This window comes from Neovison vison, chromosome 1 (assembly GCF_020171115.1).
Source record: "Neovison vison isolate M4711 chromosome 1, ASM_NN_V1, whole genome shotgun sequence".
Lineage (NCBI taxonomy): Eukaryota > Metazoa > Chordata > Mammalia > Carnivora > Mustelidae > Neogale > Neogale vison.
In genome coordinates, this window is record NC_058091.1 from 30778174 (window position 1) to 30795838 (window position 17665).

The 17665-nt window shown below is 38.4% G+C and overlaps 1 protein-coding gene across 1 annotated transcript in view; it reads left to right on the forward strand.

Moving 5' to 3' along the window:
* SIM1 (SIM bHLH transcription factor 1) overlaps positions 1 to 17665 on the forward strand; it is a 73599-nt gene that overhangs the window by 18610 nt on the left and 37324 nt on the right. The gene's annotated exons all lie outside the window — the stretch shown is intronic.

Here is a 17665-nt window from a genome sequence, read left to right on the forward strand (position 1 = left end):
ACACCCAGCGCTTAGTAGAAATGCTATTTTCTCATTGGGAAGTTAGTTAAGGGTTTCTATTTGGAATCACACTATACTAATAGGCCACGAGGACTCTCGACTCATTCCACCTCGTTTTAAATCACCAAATTAAAAATGTAGTGCTTGAAAATATGGTGCTTGGAAATAGACTATTTACTCTGTGGCTTGTTTAATAAGAAATTTTAATTCAATAGATTTCAGAAATGACTTTGGTTTAAATGAGGATTCAATATTCAAGAATAATAGCTGGTTATTAAGAAGAATCTTTTTATTCCTTTCATTTAATAAATGGCATTAAAATAAATACTGTTGGGTTTTTGTAGTAGCAAGAAAGCTGTGGATTTTAATACAGAGCCGAAAACATACCAATATTTTGGGTATCATGAAATAAAACCGTCTATTTTATGAATGCATTTTTTGTATTATCAAAGTACACATAAGGGAAAATGGCAAAGCATAATTCATAAAATAAGCCACTCTGTGAAGCAAAAGTATTAAGGAGTGAAAAATTATGTCTGCTTACCATGGAAAGGAAATGGACATTCTTTAAGAAGGTGCTTTGTATGTCTGAGACATCACAATTCTTATACATACACTCTGTTCTCTGGTGGGTGCCTGTGGTTAGTAATCATTTTTTATCAAACAGCAGGGTATATAGTCACACAGACCCACATAAATGATCAGAATGCAAGTTAGACCTCCCAAAGGGTAAGCTTAATTTATGTTTGGAGTCATTTTGAAATATTCTGTTTTGTTTTCCAGTGGATAAGTGTACTTCCTTTCTTCTGTTGACTCTGTCGTTCTTCACTTCACACACTTCTCCAGAGCTGCAGGATTAGGCTACCAACTTTATATCAGATTAAAAAGATGTAATGAGGATAAATGATTTTCAGAAGGAAAAATAGCATGGCTCATATTTTTCTCAATGTTTTATACCTCGGAATGAAAATGGAAATAAACACACAGAAGCATGCAAGATGAAAAGCTGAAATTGATTACCCTTTTATGAGCCTCAACTCCAATCCTTTGTATAAAAATTCTTAAGACAATTTTTATAGCTGCAAATGTGGAAACTGCCTTAGACGAAATGTCATCAAGTGGCTCTGTGTGTGTTGACAGGATTTTCATAATGAACAGGTTGCAGTTTGTTTGATGTGTATATCACACATCTGGCTGGAAGTTACTAATTTACATTGTCTTAGCAAATTAAATAGATGGCTATTGATTCTCTATGGTAGCAGTGAACTACCACATACATTTGTTCTCAAGGCTAGTTCTCTTTGCAGCCTGAGAATGATAAGTGAATTCTTTCCCAATATACTACCTCAAACAATGTACTTAAAACCACAATTGGGCAGGCCAGATGTTTTCCCAATTTAGACATGTTAGTAGCATACATTTTTCAGGGATTGTCGTATCATGAAAGTAGAGAGAATTTTAAATAACCATTGGTTAAATGAAAGAGTGACATTGATGGAAGCTGCATTCATAAGAAACTCATTTTTTCAAATTTCCTGATGGCCAATTTATTGTTGAAGTTAAAACATGCCTAGAAATACTCATCATTTTTATCTGACAAAAGTGATGATGAATAGAAATATTCAGTAACTTTGTTCTAATAAGCAGCCGCATCTGCGAATACAGGCATTTTAGAGGCTGAGGTAACTGTCTTTGTATGACCATCACACACGTGTTGGTGTTCTGAAAATCTACAGAGGAAAGGGAGAGGACACTATGATTAAATTTTTAAAAACTCTCTTAGTTTTTCTCTGGGTGCTTGAGGGTCCCTGAAGCTTATACATCTCTTCATTAAAACTCAGAAACAACAAAAACAAAACAAAAGTCTTCTCTCAAACCAAAAGACTGACCAGTTCGTGATTTTCTGTAAGACACACATACCTGTTAGCTTTATGTTCCACATTAAAAGAAAAAAATCATTCTTATAGGTCTTGAGTGCCCATAGGCTTTGAAATAAGTGTTCAGTAGGACAGGCCACTCTCCCTGATTATTTTCAGGAGGATAGATGAATGGAGATACTGTCTAGTAACACTGAATGTTGGGGAAAGTCCAGACAAGTATGAAGAGTATAAGGAATTCTGTGTAAAAACTGAGTAATTTTCTTAAATTCATATTTCTTTGGGTTTGTTTAATTAGTCATACTAAATATTCATAGCCAGTTCAGATGGAAAACCTTAGTACTCAATGTGAAGAAAATTGAAATTGTGGAACACCCAATAAACTATGAAAAGTAATTTCTAGAAAAATTAAGAAGAATCTTGATTCTTTTTAGGTTATTAAACTTCATATGTTATAAAAATAAAACTTTAAAAATCAACTTTTAAGGATAAATTGTAGAAGTATAAAAATCCCATTTTAAAATGTTTAAGGACATCAATTTTTCAAACATACAGAAAAATTGAGAGACGAGTACAGTGAATACCCACACATCGTCTATAATATAAGCCATTTTTGTTTTATCTCCTTCTCTATCTATATGTATGTCTATCTGTATGTGCATTTTTTTCCACTAAATTATTTCAAAGTAAGCCACAGACATCATGATTCTTCATCTTAAATAACATTCTCTTACATAGTCACTGTACCATTTATAGCGGCACATGTGTGTAGAAGGTTACAAAAATGTTCATAAGATCTAGTTTACTGATGCCATTAAAAACAATCTGTCACTGACATTCATCAAGTACTCACTGATATATGACCTCAGTAGGTTGACTGATAGCTGGTGTTTTGTGAGGGGACTTCCGTGGGATATAGTTGTAAATGCTAGTGTATTTTAAATTAGACTGCTAGTAAGAATTATAAATTAATACAATTCTGACATTGTTCTCTGGAAAGTAAAAGAGAGAGATTTTGAGAGTTATTTTGGTAACTTTGGAATCACAGACTTAATATCTTTAACCATTTTTTGTTGGTGAGGGAGGCTTCTCTGCTTACATCCTAAGTTTAGGATTGAACGTTGTTTTAGTGGAAAATCTCACAAACTGCTTTAGAGTGATTCATTGAACACATAAGAATTTTCTATGTTAAAATTTCTATTTCAGTGTTACAAAAAGCAGAACAAATAGACAATTTGAATTAGTGGTCTATGCAACACTACCTGCTAAGTAATCCTTTGCATTTATAGAAAAGTTTGGGCAAAATGCCAAAGGAGACATAACTTCCTTCATGTAAAAGAAAAAAAAAAGGGTCTCTACATTGTAATTACTGCAGGTCCAATATTTTTGCTTTTCTTTTTATAAAACATCTGTAGTTCCCACATTTATTTATTTATTTATTTATTTTAAAAATATTTTATCTTTTTAGTTACCACATTTAAAAAGGGTCTTTAAGTATTAACATATTCTGTGACTATAAAGCCTTATGTATAAATTTATCACAAGGCAGCAGATGTTAAAATATGTTCACATTAGTTTGCTCTTTCAAGTGTATTAATAGTGCTGAGTGAAGTTCAGCATTTAAATTAAAAATTATTTTTTATTAATTTAAATTGTTATTACTACTAGGAAAGTTTAGAAAATGCTTTTTAAAAACTTGACCAATAATATATAAAGTTATAGAAATAGATTTTATTTCTCTGGTTAACAAAACCTTTTTTTATATTATAAATAATGTCAAATGAAGTGCCTTTTGACTTAACAAGCCATAGCAAAATATAAAATAATTTACTCTCATGCTTTGGATTTGTGAAGCACTTGTTGCTTAGATTTAATTTTTTGATCATTAAAAATAATAATCATGCTCTAATGTATACCCATAAATTAGATTGATCCTTAATTGTGTTTAATCTTTATTATAATAATATTGAGCATCAAAGCCCCAGCTGTCCTTTTCAAATGATCTTTTAAGTAAGTGACTGATTACAGAAATGAATTGAAGACACATTTGTATGAACGGTAATTTTTAACAGTAAAAACTAATAATAGTAATTAATAGTGATTTTATAACTACTAAAACACTTTATTAAAAGAAAGAGCTCGGGGATTTAGTCTGTTTTATAGTTCATACCACCAGTACTCACTTAAATAATGTTATCCTTCATATCCTTTTTACTTATTATAATTTTTTAATCAAAATGATCTGTATTTAGTTTTGAATTCATCATTTATATACGAATTTTGTATTATTATTATTATTAAAAATGCTGAATATAGCATCATTACAAAAGCTGAGTATTTCTTTCAAAGAGCTGTCACATTCATTACCTAGTTTGCTCCTTTGATAGCTCTGTATGAGGGTGAGGGCAGGGATTTTCTAGGTGGGGAAACTGACATCAGATATGCCAATAAGTGGGGAAGCCAGGATTAAAGCCTGGGGTATTAACTCCTACTATAGGCCAGGTTTCTCTGTATGAAGGTGGTGGGCAGAGGTAGTTGCAGGGGAGAAAATATCTGGTAGAGAGGGATGGATTTAAACGGGTGAGGCCTGTGTTCAGCCCACCCACCTTCTGGATAAGCTTTCATCTGATCTCATGATAGAAAATTAAAAAGCAGTTTCTCTGTTGCTGCTTCATAAATATGTACAGATATTGACAATACAGTGGTTTAAATTTAGCAATGCTCTCTTCTCAGTCACATTCAATTAAAAATATATCTTTTTCCCCCTGTCTCACTAAGGACATTTTCATTTTGTAAGAAAAAATGTGGCCTGCAAACATTTCAGTTTCTCCCTGAGTTCCTTGCCTTTAGTTTACATAGATACATTCTTGCTATTCCTAAGTATTTCATTTCTGCAACCAGACTTAATATTTTATGTTTTTGTTAAATGTGTTAAAACAAACGTCAGTGGAGGGGGCGCCTGGGTGGCTCAGTGGGTAAAGCCGCTGCCTTCGGCTCAGGTCATGATCTCAGGGTCCTGGGATCGAGTCCCGCATCGGGCTCTCTGCTCAGCAGGGAGCCTGCTTCTCTCTCTCTCTCTGTCTGCCTCTCGGTCTACTTGTGATTTCTCTCTGTCAAAAAATTAAAAAAAAAAAAAAATCTTTAAAAACAAACGTCAGTGGATTGGCAAGCTAAATCATCCTTTTCATCAGAGGAGACACAAATGACCTCCCATGGCAATGGGGTATTTCCTAAATAGTGTTCCGCTTTCGAGGTTCCTGGGTGGCTCAGTGGATTAAAGCCTCTGCCTTTAGCTCAGGTCATGATCCCACCATCCTGGGATTGAGCCCCACATCAGACTCTGCTCTGTGGGGAGCCTGTTCCTCACCCCACCTCCCCCCCATGCTCCCCCCACCACCACCTACTTGTGCTCTCTGTTAAATAAATAAATAAATAATATATTTTTGAAAAAGTAGTGTTCTGCTTTTGAGGGAAAATGGCAGAAAATGGTGTCTCCAGGGGATTCTGTTGGTGGAGGGAGGCTTGGCATGCAGAGCCTCCCAGCATAAGTGAGTCATTCTTGGCCCTTTGGTAATGCTGCTACTGGGCTACTGGGCTGCTTCCCTCTCCCCAGGCTTCTCTGGCCTCCATTCCTTTCTTTGTTCTTGCCCTGCCTGACCTGGAGGGCACTGAGTCACAGGACCTCTTCTTTAAAAGATTCCTATGGGGAGGCCCTTGGTATGTGCTAAATGATCAGCCTGACCACTCTTCTCTGGCTGTTGGGGCAGAAAGCATTCTGATCTTTGCTTCTTATCATGGAACAACATGGTCATTAACTTCCTGAAGGCAGGGATATACATGTGATTGCGAATGGACGAATGCAAATGAAGCTTTACTGGAACTCCTGAGAAGTATGTTTTCATCTTCTGACTTCATCTGTCTGACTTCACAGTTTGTTTCGTGAACACTGTAATGTTGATTCAAGGTGTGTATATGTATGTGTGTGTGGGGGTGGATGGATTATGCATGTCTTGATGATTTATTAAGAGGTTGTTACTTATTTCCATGTATCCAATGCTTTCCTGTTTGTTCTCATGGGCTTGTGGCATCTTTCCAGGTGAGCAGGTAGTGATAGAAAATTCATCTGGGTTGAAGTGCCAGTGTCTATGCCTCAGTAGTCCTGCAGAAAGGATTGGTTAGAGTTTAGATGAAACCTGGAAATGTCTGAGTGCTTATCGGTAGAGGAATTTCATTCCGGAATTCCGTTCTGTCTTGTTTGAGGGGCTAACTTCGCCACTTCCTTCTCCTGACTCAGGCATTCTGAGGTCTAGGGAGGTGGCAGGGGTGAGAAAGGTGGTCCATGGTGATGGCAGGGCAAGGGGGGTGGTGAGAAGAGAACTTACTTTTATGGGGCATTGACAATGCTTAGGGTCTGGCCGAGGCTGGACCATCTGTTTACCATCTGTGACTTTTACTCTGGGAGGTTATATTGCAGTTGGATTGTGATTTTGTTTTTATAAAATCCCACAGTATCATTGGAAGCAACCTGCAAGGGAAAGGCATGGGCTTTGGTCTCAGATGTATCTGGGTTTGAATATGCTTTGCTGCGTTATAGCTACAAGACTCTGAGCACAGCTCTACTTCTTTGAGCCTCATTTTCCCCAACCGTGCAATGGGGATATTTTTACTCACCTTTTAAGGACTGAGGAAAATTAAATAAAATAATGTATATATATATATATAGCACGGAGCCTGGCAGAAAGCAGATGCTCAAAATAACTGTTGTTATCAGCTCTTGCCAATTATGTGATGTCAGCTGAAATAGTTTGAAAAGGGAGGAGTGGTTCCCTTTTTAACTTGAATCGCTAAATCTTCAAATTCACAAATTTAAGTGTTTATCTTCCTTCCCCTCACCAGTTCCTCAACACATCTCCAAGTGTTGCGCTCTTTGTGGGTGATGGTTTCTTTTCTTTTCTTTCTTTTTTTTTTTTTTTAAGATTTTATTTATTTATTTGACAGACAGAGGTCACAAGTAAGCAGAGAGGCAGGCAGAGAGAGAGAGGGGAGGAAGCAGGCTCTCCGCAGAGCAGACAGCCCGATGCGGGGCTCGATCCCACGACCCTGGGATCATGACCTGAGCTGAAGGCAGAGGCTTTAACCCACTGAGCCACCCAGGCGCCCCTGGGTGATGGTTTCTATAGTTTGGTTAAACTCACCCTGTTTTTCATTGCTGTCGTTATGTATTCTACAGGGAGCTGAGCTTTGTGCTTGGAGGGAAAGAAGCCAATATTTATTGAGCACCTTATTTGTCCCAGGCAAAGTGGAAGGTGCATTACAGGGAAAAAGAAGGTTCTAGGAAACCTAGCTTTTATTAAATTTCTAAAGTTAATTTAGTTGGAACCAATATTTGTCAACTTTACCAATGTCAGTAATTATAATTTAAAGTGATTAAAAATGCAGTACTGGCCTTTTTGATGGTGTCCAGTAGAATGTTTGTAAATTTCCTTTAATCTGTATGGACAGGGTATGGATAAATCAAGTGTTTCAGAGAGTACGCCAGAGTGCAATGATTTGTTGCATGAATATACGAAGCAGAGGTCTTAGCATCTCTTTTTTTAAGATTTTATTTATTTATTGGACAGAGAGAGACCACAAGTAGGCAGAGAGGCAGGCATAGAGAGAGAGGGAAGCAGGCTCCCTGCTGAGCAGAGAGCCCCACGCGGGACTCGATCCCAGGACCCTGAGATCATGACCTGAGCCGAAGGCAGCGGCTTAATCCACCGAGCCACCCAGGCACCCAGGCACCCGCATCTCTTGAGGAGTTTACAATTTAGTTGGAAAAGTAGAAGAGTTCCATTTAAGTATTTAAGAACTCAGATTAGTACAGTTGGAAATGATACACTTGGGCTATTTGTTGAGAGCACAGAATTCAGAGAAGCTTGAATGGTGGAGCTACCAGGGAAGGAGTAGAAAGTAGGGGCGGATGGAGAGGTACTGTCTTTTGAGATGGAACGGTGACATACGCATCTTTGTCTCATTGTTCTTTTTTCCATGAACGTTATAGCACAATTAGTATTATTACTCTTCAAACTAGCTTCAGGGCCTGTCTCACTGTTCTTATCTGTGCTGGGTGTTCTTTCCTCCTCCTACCTTTTTGCCCTCAACTTTTTTGTTGGAACTGAATATTTTTCATCTGGATTGGAAACTATTTTCTCTAAGCCTCTTACTTTTCTCAAATTAGTGCTAGCATATGTCTTGAACATGTTCACCCAGCCTTAGTAATACTGTATGTGTGTGTAGACACACACACTAGTGTCTTGTGTGTGTGTGTGTGTGTGTGTGTGTGTGTATGTCTAGCATACGTATATATATGCCTGTATATATACAGGCATATAACACAGTTTTTAACATTTTAAGAGATGTCAGTATGCTGAATGGAAAGTGGAATCTTATTGAAACAAATACACAGTATTGCCACATGTATGATGGTCATATTTTAAAAATGATTTGTAGAAAAATATGTGAGGTATACATTAGGACAATGAACATCAGCAGAATGGATGAGAGAGAGGTGCAAAGAACCTGATTCTTTCGTTCCAGATTTGCAGGGCCAGAAGGCCTCCTCTGTCCTGTGTTTGACATCATAATCATAATGTTATTAGAATATGATGCAGTCTAAATCCTAGGCTTTTTAGAATGTTTTAACCCTGATAACCATAGGGATATTTTACAAGGTACTTGTAATATGTTTTACAAGGTACTTGCAAAATGTATTATGAAATGAGCTATCTCTACTGTATTATGCAACATAGTTAAGAACTTGGGTTATGGGTCTATTGCTTATTCAGATTCCAGCGCTGCTATTGGCTATCTCTGTGACTGTGAGCAAATTGCTTAACTTTTTTGTCTTGTTAATTTTTTAATCTGTAAAATGTGGGTAATAATAATAATATCTAGTTCATAGAGGCATTGTGAACATTAAATGAGAAAACGTGTGAGGTTCTTGACTCTGCACCTGACACAGAGTAACATCAAGTAAATATGAATTATTAGGGTGGTTGCTTCAGCGAAATTAAATAAAATAATTTTTGGCTTGCCAGTAAACACAAAATAAATGCCTGTGATCCTTTGGGCTGAAGGAGGGAAAGCATGAGTCCTAGAAAGGCAGAGTGTTGCCCAAGAATGAGAAATCCCCAATCGTGCTGATCCATCTGGAATGGATTGTTAGATCCTACTTCAGATGATTAGGACTAGTAAGACTTTAAGCATTCATAAATGTTTTCTTGAGCACCTATTATGTGCCAGGCACTGTGCCAAGTTCTGGGGATATCAAAATGAATGAGACAGTACCTGCTGTTAAAAGAAATAAGCACAAGTACAAGCTCTATCCCAGCTTGATTTCCCTATAGGCTTGCTGAGGATGGATTCATTCCTGGAGGGAAGCGCTTCCATTCACAATTAGAAGAAAGCCCCAAATGCCTTGGCACTGTTAAGGTCACCTGGGGAATAAGCTTGGAGGTGTGGTCAGACTCCCCTTGGTTAGGTGGTGGGGAGGGAGTGGAGGCAGTGAGAGGGACTGAGCCCCTGGGGAGGGCTGTGCATGTGTGCCTTCAAGGGAGATCTTGATTGGCTGCAGGGTAGGGAGTCCATCTCAACTCCGACAAAAACACTGTTGCCTAAGGTGGGTCCTGAGTATCTCATTTTGTCAGCGAGAGAGCAGTTGTGTGTGCCAAGCTGATTTTTATCCTGTTGCAATGATATTGAGCTGCTTTTTGTTCTGCTTTGAATGGAGTTTTTCAGTATTTTGTGGGGTTGACTCCTAATAGGATTAGGAATCTTACTGAGTTTTAAATGGAAGAATCACATGAGAGTCAAAATAGTCTTTGCAGATTTATTACATTAAAAAAAGTTTCTAATAATCTTAGGTCTTTGTAATATTTTTAACTTTCCTTTTGTAAGGGGTAATTCCCAAGCATTGCTGCCCTGCCCTGGAAAGACTATGTGATTGTCAGCTGCAAGCGAAGGAGGGGTGGGAAGGTGCTCTGTTTGTTGTCATACTTAGAAAGGTCAGGGGGTAAGAAGGACTTACATTCAAGAGGCTGCTGCTTTATGCCAGAGGCTCAGAGAAGCCAAGTAACTTAGCCAACACAACACAGCTACTGAGTCGACTTGCTAAGCCAGAGACAGGACTCCAGGGCCCACCTGATTTCCTCTTTGGCATGCTGTGTTTAAGTTGGTAACCTTGTACTAAGGTGGACCATATGAGGGGCGCCTGGGTGGCTCAGTGGGTTAAAGCCTCTGCCTTCAGCTCAGGTCATGATCCCAGGGTCCTGGGATCGAGCCCCGCATCGGGCTCTCTGCTCAGCGGGGAGCCTGCTTCCCCCGCCCCCCTCTGCCTGCCTCTGCCTACTTGTGATCTCTGTCTGTCAAATAAATAAATAAATAAATCTTAAAAAAAAAGAAAAGGTGGACCATATGTAATTGCTATTTCTTTACATTTAAAGCAGTCTTATATTGGCAATTTCATATGATTCCACCTAATATTTGGGAAGTAATAAGACACTTTGAAGAGCTTTTGCAAAAGTCTGTGGATAGTTCACTAAAAGAGTTCAATATGGGGTCTCCACCAAGTGACCTAATAGCTTCACAGAAGTTTTGATGTACTCAGAACCTAGTCAGCTACCACGCCATGTGCTTAACCCCTGGGTCCGACCCTACATCCCCTTCGCCAGTTTAGGCATCAATAGTTATGACCTTTCCACAGAACAGCAGTACATACTCAGAGAACACTATTTTAATTTGGAACATCTAATATTTTACCAGGATTCAAATGGGCCTTGCTGTCTTTACTGGAAGGATATTTTCCCTTTGATTGATGGTTGAATGGATAGAACCGTGAAAGGATCTCTCTCTCTCTTTCTCTTTTTCCTGGGGATTTCTTGTTCAAACAGAATTTGTTGTATCCACATCAGTAAAGCCGTGCTAATATGGGCTGCTGGCCAGATCGTGGAAATAGCCTCATTATATTGAACTGGATGTCATAATGGTCCCCATTAAGGTGGGATTCTCTCTATGTTTGTACTTTTAAACCCAAGTCCCTTGCCACTTTTTACATCTCTCTGAGAATAGCAACATTCTCTGGTAATACAATCTGAGAATGTGCTGTCTCTTGCCTCCTCCTACTGAAAACCATTACAAAAATAGAATCCCTGGTTCTGAGCATTTTTAGGGGCTTGTAGCTTGGTGCTGTTCCTCAGTCATTCATTTTACTGTCTGCACTCGTGATGACTATAATGTGTTCCGGTGGCTGAAGGTAAGAACCCACGAGATTTACTTCTTTCGACACTCCCATTAATTGATATTGGTGTCCAAATATATGACAGGAAAAGAGCATCTTCTTTTTTTTTTTTTTTGACACAAACTAAATGAAACACAAGTTTTTTCATTTTAATTTTTATAAGCTGTTCAGAGGCTAAGACTGTTGAAAGACATAGCATTTCCATTAGCTGTTGAAATTTTACTATAGTCCTGGCAAAGTGAAGCGTTTGTTGTGCTGGATTTGGGTAATGGAACCCTGCAGGATTCCAGCTCAGGAATGCTGGAAGGATGAAGCCCACAAAGCAAAGGGCAGAGTGAGTGTCAATTTCATTCCCCCAATTACAGCAGTTAAAGAAATAACAAAATGCAGGGTAACATTTTATTGTGAGGGCTAATTGAAAATCAGGGGGAAATATTTAGGTATGCTATGTTATCATCTCTTTTCTATTTGTGTCTCTTCCCAGTTGACTCAATAGGACCTTCATTATGAACAAATCTCTATCATTAGCATTAACTGAATTTTTGTTGTTATGATTAAGAGGATGGTAAGAAGTGTTGTAGAGTGTAGTCCTTCCTTTAGCAAATGGGACAGTTCTTGCATTCACACAGCAAGTCTTTCCCCAGTGCCCTATGGGTGCCAAGGTCTTTAGGAGGGTTGTAGTGTGACCAAGACTGACACGGTCCCTACCCTCATGGAGGATAAATTTTAGTAGGAAGAAACAGATAGTACTTATAAACAAATAAATATGTCCTATAATGTCAGGAAATCAAAGAATTAGGCAGGACAAGGAGATCGTGGTGGTAGAGAAGGCCTCTCTGAAGACTCCTGAAAGAAGGGAAGGAGGTAGCCATGCTGATACCCATGCTGATTCTCAGCCGTGGGAAGCAAATGCAAAAGCCCTGGGGTAGAAACCAGCTAGGTGAGTAAGTCAAAGAATGAGTTCACTGTAGCTGGAGCAGAGAAAGGGCCGGGAGGGGCATAAGAAGTTGATGTTAGAATAGGCAGGGTCAGACCATGCTGGGTCTTAAAGGCTTTGGGAAGTCACTGGAGTTTTGAGCAGAGGCATGGCATGAACTAATTTAAACTATGAAAAGGTCATCTGGCTGATGTGGCAAATAAGCTTTGGGAAAAGTGAAGGGTAGAGAGAGGGAGACTAGTTAGGAAATGATGGCCATTGCCTTGGTGAGGGAAGATGATGGCTTGAAAGAGGGAGGTAGTGATGGAGGGTCAGATTTGGGATGTGTTGAAGGTAGACAAATAGGATTTGCAGATGAACTATATAGAACTTGGGGAAAAAATGAGGAGTCAAGGACAGCATCTAAGTTTTTAGCCTGACCAGCTTGGGTGAATGGTGGGAAGGAGCAGATTCACGGACAGAGGCAACAAGCAAGAGTTGTGTGTGGGCCTATTTAGAGATGCCTGTCATTCGAGTGGAGATGTCAGGCAGGCAGTTGGATCTGGGTGCCGTGGAGTGGGGAGGTCTGGCTGGAGATGGGGGTTGGTTATCAGTGTATAAGATTTAAAGCCAGCAAGAGAGCATGAGATCCCTGGAGAGTGAGCTGTAACTGAGATGCAGCCTGAAGTCCAAGCCCTGTAGCTCTCCAGTGTTGTGGGATCTGCAGGAGCAGGTAGTGTCCCCAGAGGAGGCTGAAACGAAGCAAACAGGGACAGAGTGGGAATAGCTGGGCCCTGGGGAAGGTGTGAAGTTTGTCTTTGGAGTGTCCCCTCCCTTTACAGTGGTTTTCCATCTTCTCTGTGGGAATTTTATCTGATTTCTCTAGTTTTTCTTATCCCATGTAACAACTGCCCCAGTTTTCCAATATGGTCCCCTGACTGGCAGCATGGGCACCCCCCAGGAGCTTGTTAAAAATGCAAATTGCAGGCTCCACCCTAGACCTACAAATAAGAAACTCTAAGGGGTGGGGCTCAGCGAGCTGAGTTTTAAGGAACTCTTCAGGGGCTTCTGGTGCATGAAGTTTGAGAACTACTGCTGTAAAGAAAGTAGTCGGTAAATGGAACCAATGAAAAATCACAGATGAGACTTGACTCTTTTAACCTTTTCTGAGCTCTCTGTCTAAAGGCAGAGGTAAATATCTAACAGTAGATTTTAGGCATAAAACAATGGGCCATTCTTGAGACATCTCTGTGGAGGCCAAGGAAACTTCTCAAGCTTACAATTCATAAATGAAGGCAGATGCCTATTGTATCTCTGGTAATGAACTCTATGTATAACTATATAGTCTGTGTAGTATTATATAAGCTCTCTGAGTCCAAATATGAAGGCAATGAAAACTTGGGCATTTTGGTGGGCGATCCAAAATCTGTAGAGATAATTCAGAACTTATTTTGTTTGAACACTTATTTTGTTTAAAGTTGTTTATTTTTTAAAGATTCATTTATTTATTTAAATTATTTTTATCAACATTATTTGCCCCAGGGGTACAGGTCTGTGAATCATCAGGCTTACACATTTCACAGCACTCACCATAGCACATACCCTCCCCAATGTAAGATTTATTCATTTTACAGAGAGAGAGAGAGAGAATGTACAAGAAGGGGGGAGGGGTAAGAGAGAGGGAGACAGAATCCTCAAGCAGAGTCCCCACAGAGATTGGAGCCCCTTGCAGAGCTGCACCTGGGGCTTGATTTGGGACCCTGAGATCATGACCTGCGTTGAAATCAAGAGTCAACTGCTCAACGAACTGAGCCACCCAGGCGCCCCTGATTAAAGTTGTTTAAACACTACCAGACAATTTTAAATAATACCTCATTCACAAGACATATAATAATAATAATAATAATAATAATAATACTGGCTGAACATTCATTGAATTGTGAATTTTTATTCATAAAATGTACCTCAAATTTATTTTAGCAATTTAAATAGTAGAGTTTTATGTATATTTAGTCAAGCATTACAGTAGTAAGGGCTTAGGGAGATTAGAAATAAATGAATCCAATTAAAGAACACGTCTGTGAGATTTGATATGTCATAGGTATGAATGAACTGTTTGCACAGCAACTGTAAAGAAACCGTTAATGATTAACTACCTAGAAGAGGTTTAATCAAGAATAAATGCTATAGGACATATTTTAAAATATTTAAGTTAAACAAATGAAGATTTGTGCATTTGAAAACATCGCATCATGCCATCATTTTTGCTGTGTCTTTTCCTGGAGAGTTCAAAGCCTAAGGTTCTGCTTTTCTTTTATCTACAGAAATGCCAGTTCCTTTGTGCTGTGCAGAAAAGGGCAGAGCTCTCAATGGTGCTATGAGGTTTAGCCTTGTGGGGTCTCTCCACAAAGTGTGGAGAATTTGGGACCCTCTGGTCTTGAATATAGAATGCAAATTTCCCAGTGTTGTGGAAGATTATTTCTTTGTGATCACAAGGACTTTTTCTGTTCCAGGAGTTTGCTCTTTTCACTCTTTCTGCCAGGGGGTTAGTTATAGGATTTAGGAAGGACCTTTGTAAGGGTCAGAAGTGGGTGAGAAAGCTATTCCTGTGGAGAATAGAACCTCAACAAAATATAACTTGTTAGGTTGTGGGTTCCCCTATTACTTCTCTATCTTAGGTTTTGACAAAATTCTAAAGGAAACACACACTTGAAAAGCGTCAGCTTAGTAAAATGACAATGAAGGTGAGGGGGATGGGCACAGAGGGTGGGAAGGTGGACTGGAAAGACATGGAAAGCTGGGGCCAGAATAACTTGTATGCGTTTTATTTTCTATTTGTGAACATTTTTAAAAGTAAGAAAAACTCGGCTGATATTAGTATTTTCTTTCTTTGTATATGACCTCCTGTCTCCCCAGAAGAGGGCTAAAATTAGTGGTGCTGATTATAGAAAAGGAGACTGGCATTTTAAAATTTATGCCTTTGGTGAAAGAGACAGCACATTTTGCACTGAATTTGTTTGCATCTAACTTTAAAAGACTAATACCTCCCTAACTGCCCACCAACCCTGGCCCAGCTTGGAGAAAATAAGAAACAAAAAAGCTGTAAGATCAATAGAATTTGGAACTTAGTTCTGTAGGATATAGTACACCTAAACTTCACTAGCTCTAGATGTAGAATAGATTTCTGAGCATAAAAAATTAAGTTTTTCAGAACAAAAAATGTGGCCCCTAAATTAGGGTTTACTTCATTTAAACCATGATAAATATGCCATCTATAACTCACAGGAAGCTGAACTTTTTAAAGAAACTACATGGCAAGACTTTCTTTTTTTTCAATTATAAGCAATAATTTAGGTTATATTCTCCAAGGAAGGAAACATAGAGTCATAGAGTTCACATGAAGGTCTTCAGAGACAGATAATTCTGTAAGGTAGGAAGGGTGGAAAATAGATCAGAAAGTAAGTGAAATGTATAGGCACTGAGAGAGAATATGGACATTTGGACATTTTAAAATTATAAATGGTGTTCATGAGAAGTTGAACCTGTGGGAGAAGAACCTGTTGTGTTGTCCCTCCCATAATTTAATATTACTCACAAAGAAGAAATCCTGGAAATACAAGGAAGAAAAATTGGGGAACCATTTCAATACCAGGTGGGAGTGCCTGGTTTGCCTCAATTAGAGTTTCTTTTTCATGAACTCTTTTTTCTGATTATGAAAGAGATACATATTTATTATAGAAAGAATGAAGATAATACGGAGAGGTATAGAGGGAAGGTAAATAACATCTTTAGCCTATTTTCCAGATAGTCACTGTTAACATTTTGATTTTTTTGTTTCACCCTATGTGTATGTAAATACATGCATATATGGTACATGTTAACTTAAAAAGAGATAATTTTTCACTTTATCATTAGTATTTTTCACATCATTAGAATAAAAAAAAATTGATGCCTGCATAATATTTTATCACATGGGTATACCATAATTAAGTAATGGTTCTATTGTTGTTGCTTTTTATTTACTTATTTACAATTAAATATAAGAAATTATGCTAAGTACCCTTGTATATAGACTTTTGATGCTTATCTCTGACTATTTTCATAAGATATATTCCTAGAAGTTGAATTACTGGATTTAAGAAATGAACATTCTTAAGACTCTTTTTTTTTTTTTTTAAAAATATTTTATTTACTTATTTGACAGAGAAGACAGAGACACAGTAAGAGAGGGAAAACAAGCAGGGCGAGTGGCAGTTGGTGAAGCAGGCTTCTCATGGAGCAAAGAGCCCAATACAGGGCTGGATCCCAGAGCCCTGGGATCCTGACCTGAGCCAAAGGCAGACGTTTAACAACTGAGCCACCCAGGTGCCCTATTCTTAAGATTCTTGATAAACACTGATGGTTTACTCTTTTTAGCTTTAGTATATAAAAATGCTCATTTACTTCACCTTGTCTTCATTGAGATTTTAGTGTCATTAAAATAAAATCTTTGTCGATTTGGGAGATAGAAGTGACAAAAAATTTGGAAAGCTGGCTTAATTCATATAGGTTTTTACAAGTGGGCTAAAGTTTAAAAAAATTGTTCCTCAGCAATTTGTAGATTGTTTATGTCCTTTTCATATTTTTCTATTTCAGAGATATCGTATTATCAATTTGTAGAAGTTATTTCTTTGGGGGTTTAAAGTACTATTCCTCTGCACTCCTTCAGTACAGTTGTAATAGTTCCAAATAAATGGTTGAAGATAAAACCAATTTAGCATTTTAGTTTAAGTATCACATATGCCATGCCTGAACCACAACTTGACCAAAAAATCAGTGCATTTTCTTAATCTGCATAATGCTAAAACAATAGCATGATTTGTTTCTTTAATTTAGGATCTCACAGAATATCAGGATGATCATTATTATTTATAATCTTGGAGTTTAAAAATCCCTCACATAGGGGCGCCTGGGTGGCTCAGTGGGTTAAGCCGCTGCCTTCGGCTCAGGTCATGATCTCAGGGTCCTGGGATCGAGTCCCACATCGGGCTCTCTGCTTGGCAGGGAGCCTGCTTCCTCCTCTCTCTCTCTGCCTGCCTCTCTGCCTACTTGTAATCTTTCTCTGTCAAATAAATAAATAAAATCTTTAAAAAAAAAATCCCTCACATAAACTTACTTACTTAGTAGGTATTTTTTTCTTGCTTATGTAGAAAGGTTTGCCAGTTTTTAAAAAATTTTGGTCATTTGGATTTAAGATAAATAAAAGTTTATTGCATTGAGAATTATTTTGTTAATCAGTTGCGAGAGAGCATCTGCTCTCTGTAAGATATGGTAGTAGACAGTAAACGGAGACTATCATAAGAGAAAGAATTTAAGAGATTCTTGTCTGATACACTATTTGCCACACTGTGTGACAGGAACTAGATGTGCATTAGAGACCGTGTGAGCGTTAGAGACCGTGGCCGGTGTAGGCGCTGAGGGAGGAAGCAGGAAATCACTGTGGCCTCTGTAGGTAAAGAACCAATGTTTATTCTTCCGGTCCATGAACATGGAATGGTACAGATGCATGTTGTGGCGGGTCTGGACTTAGCTATATTTCAACTTGTTGTCATGGGT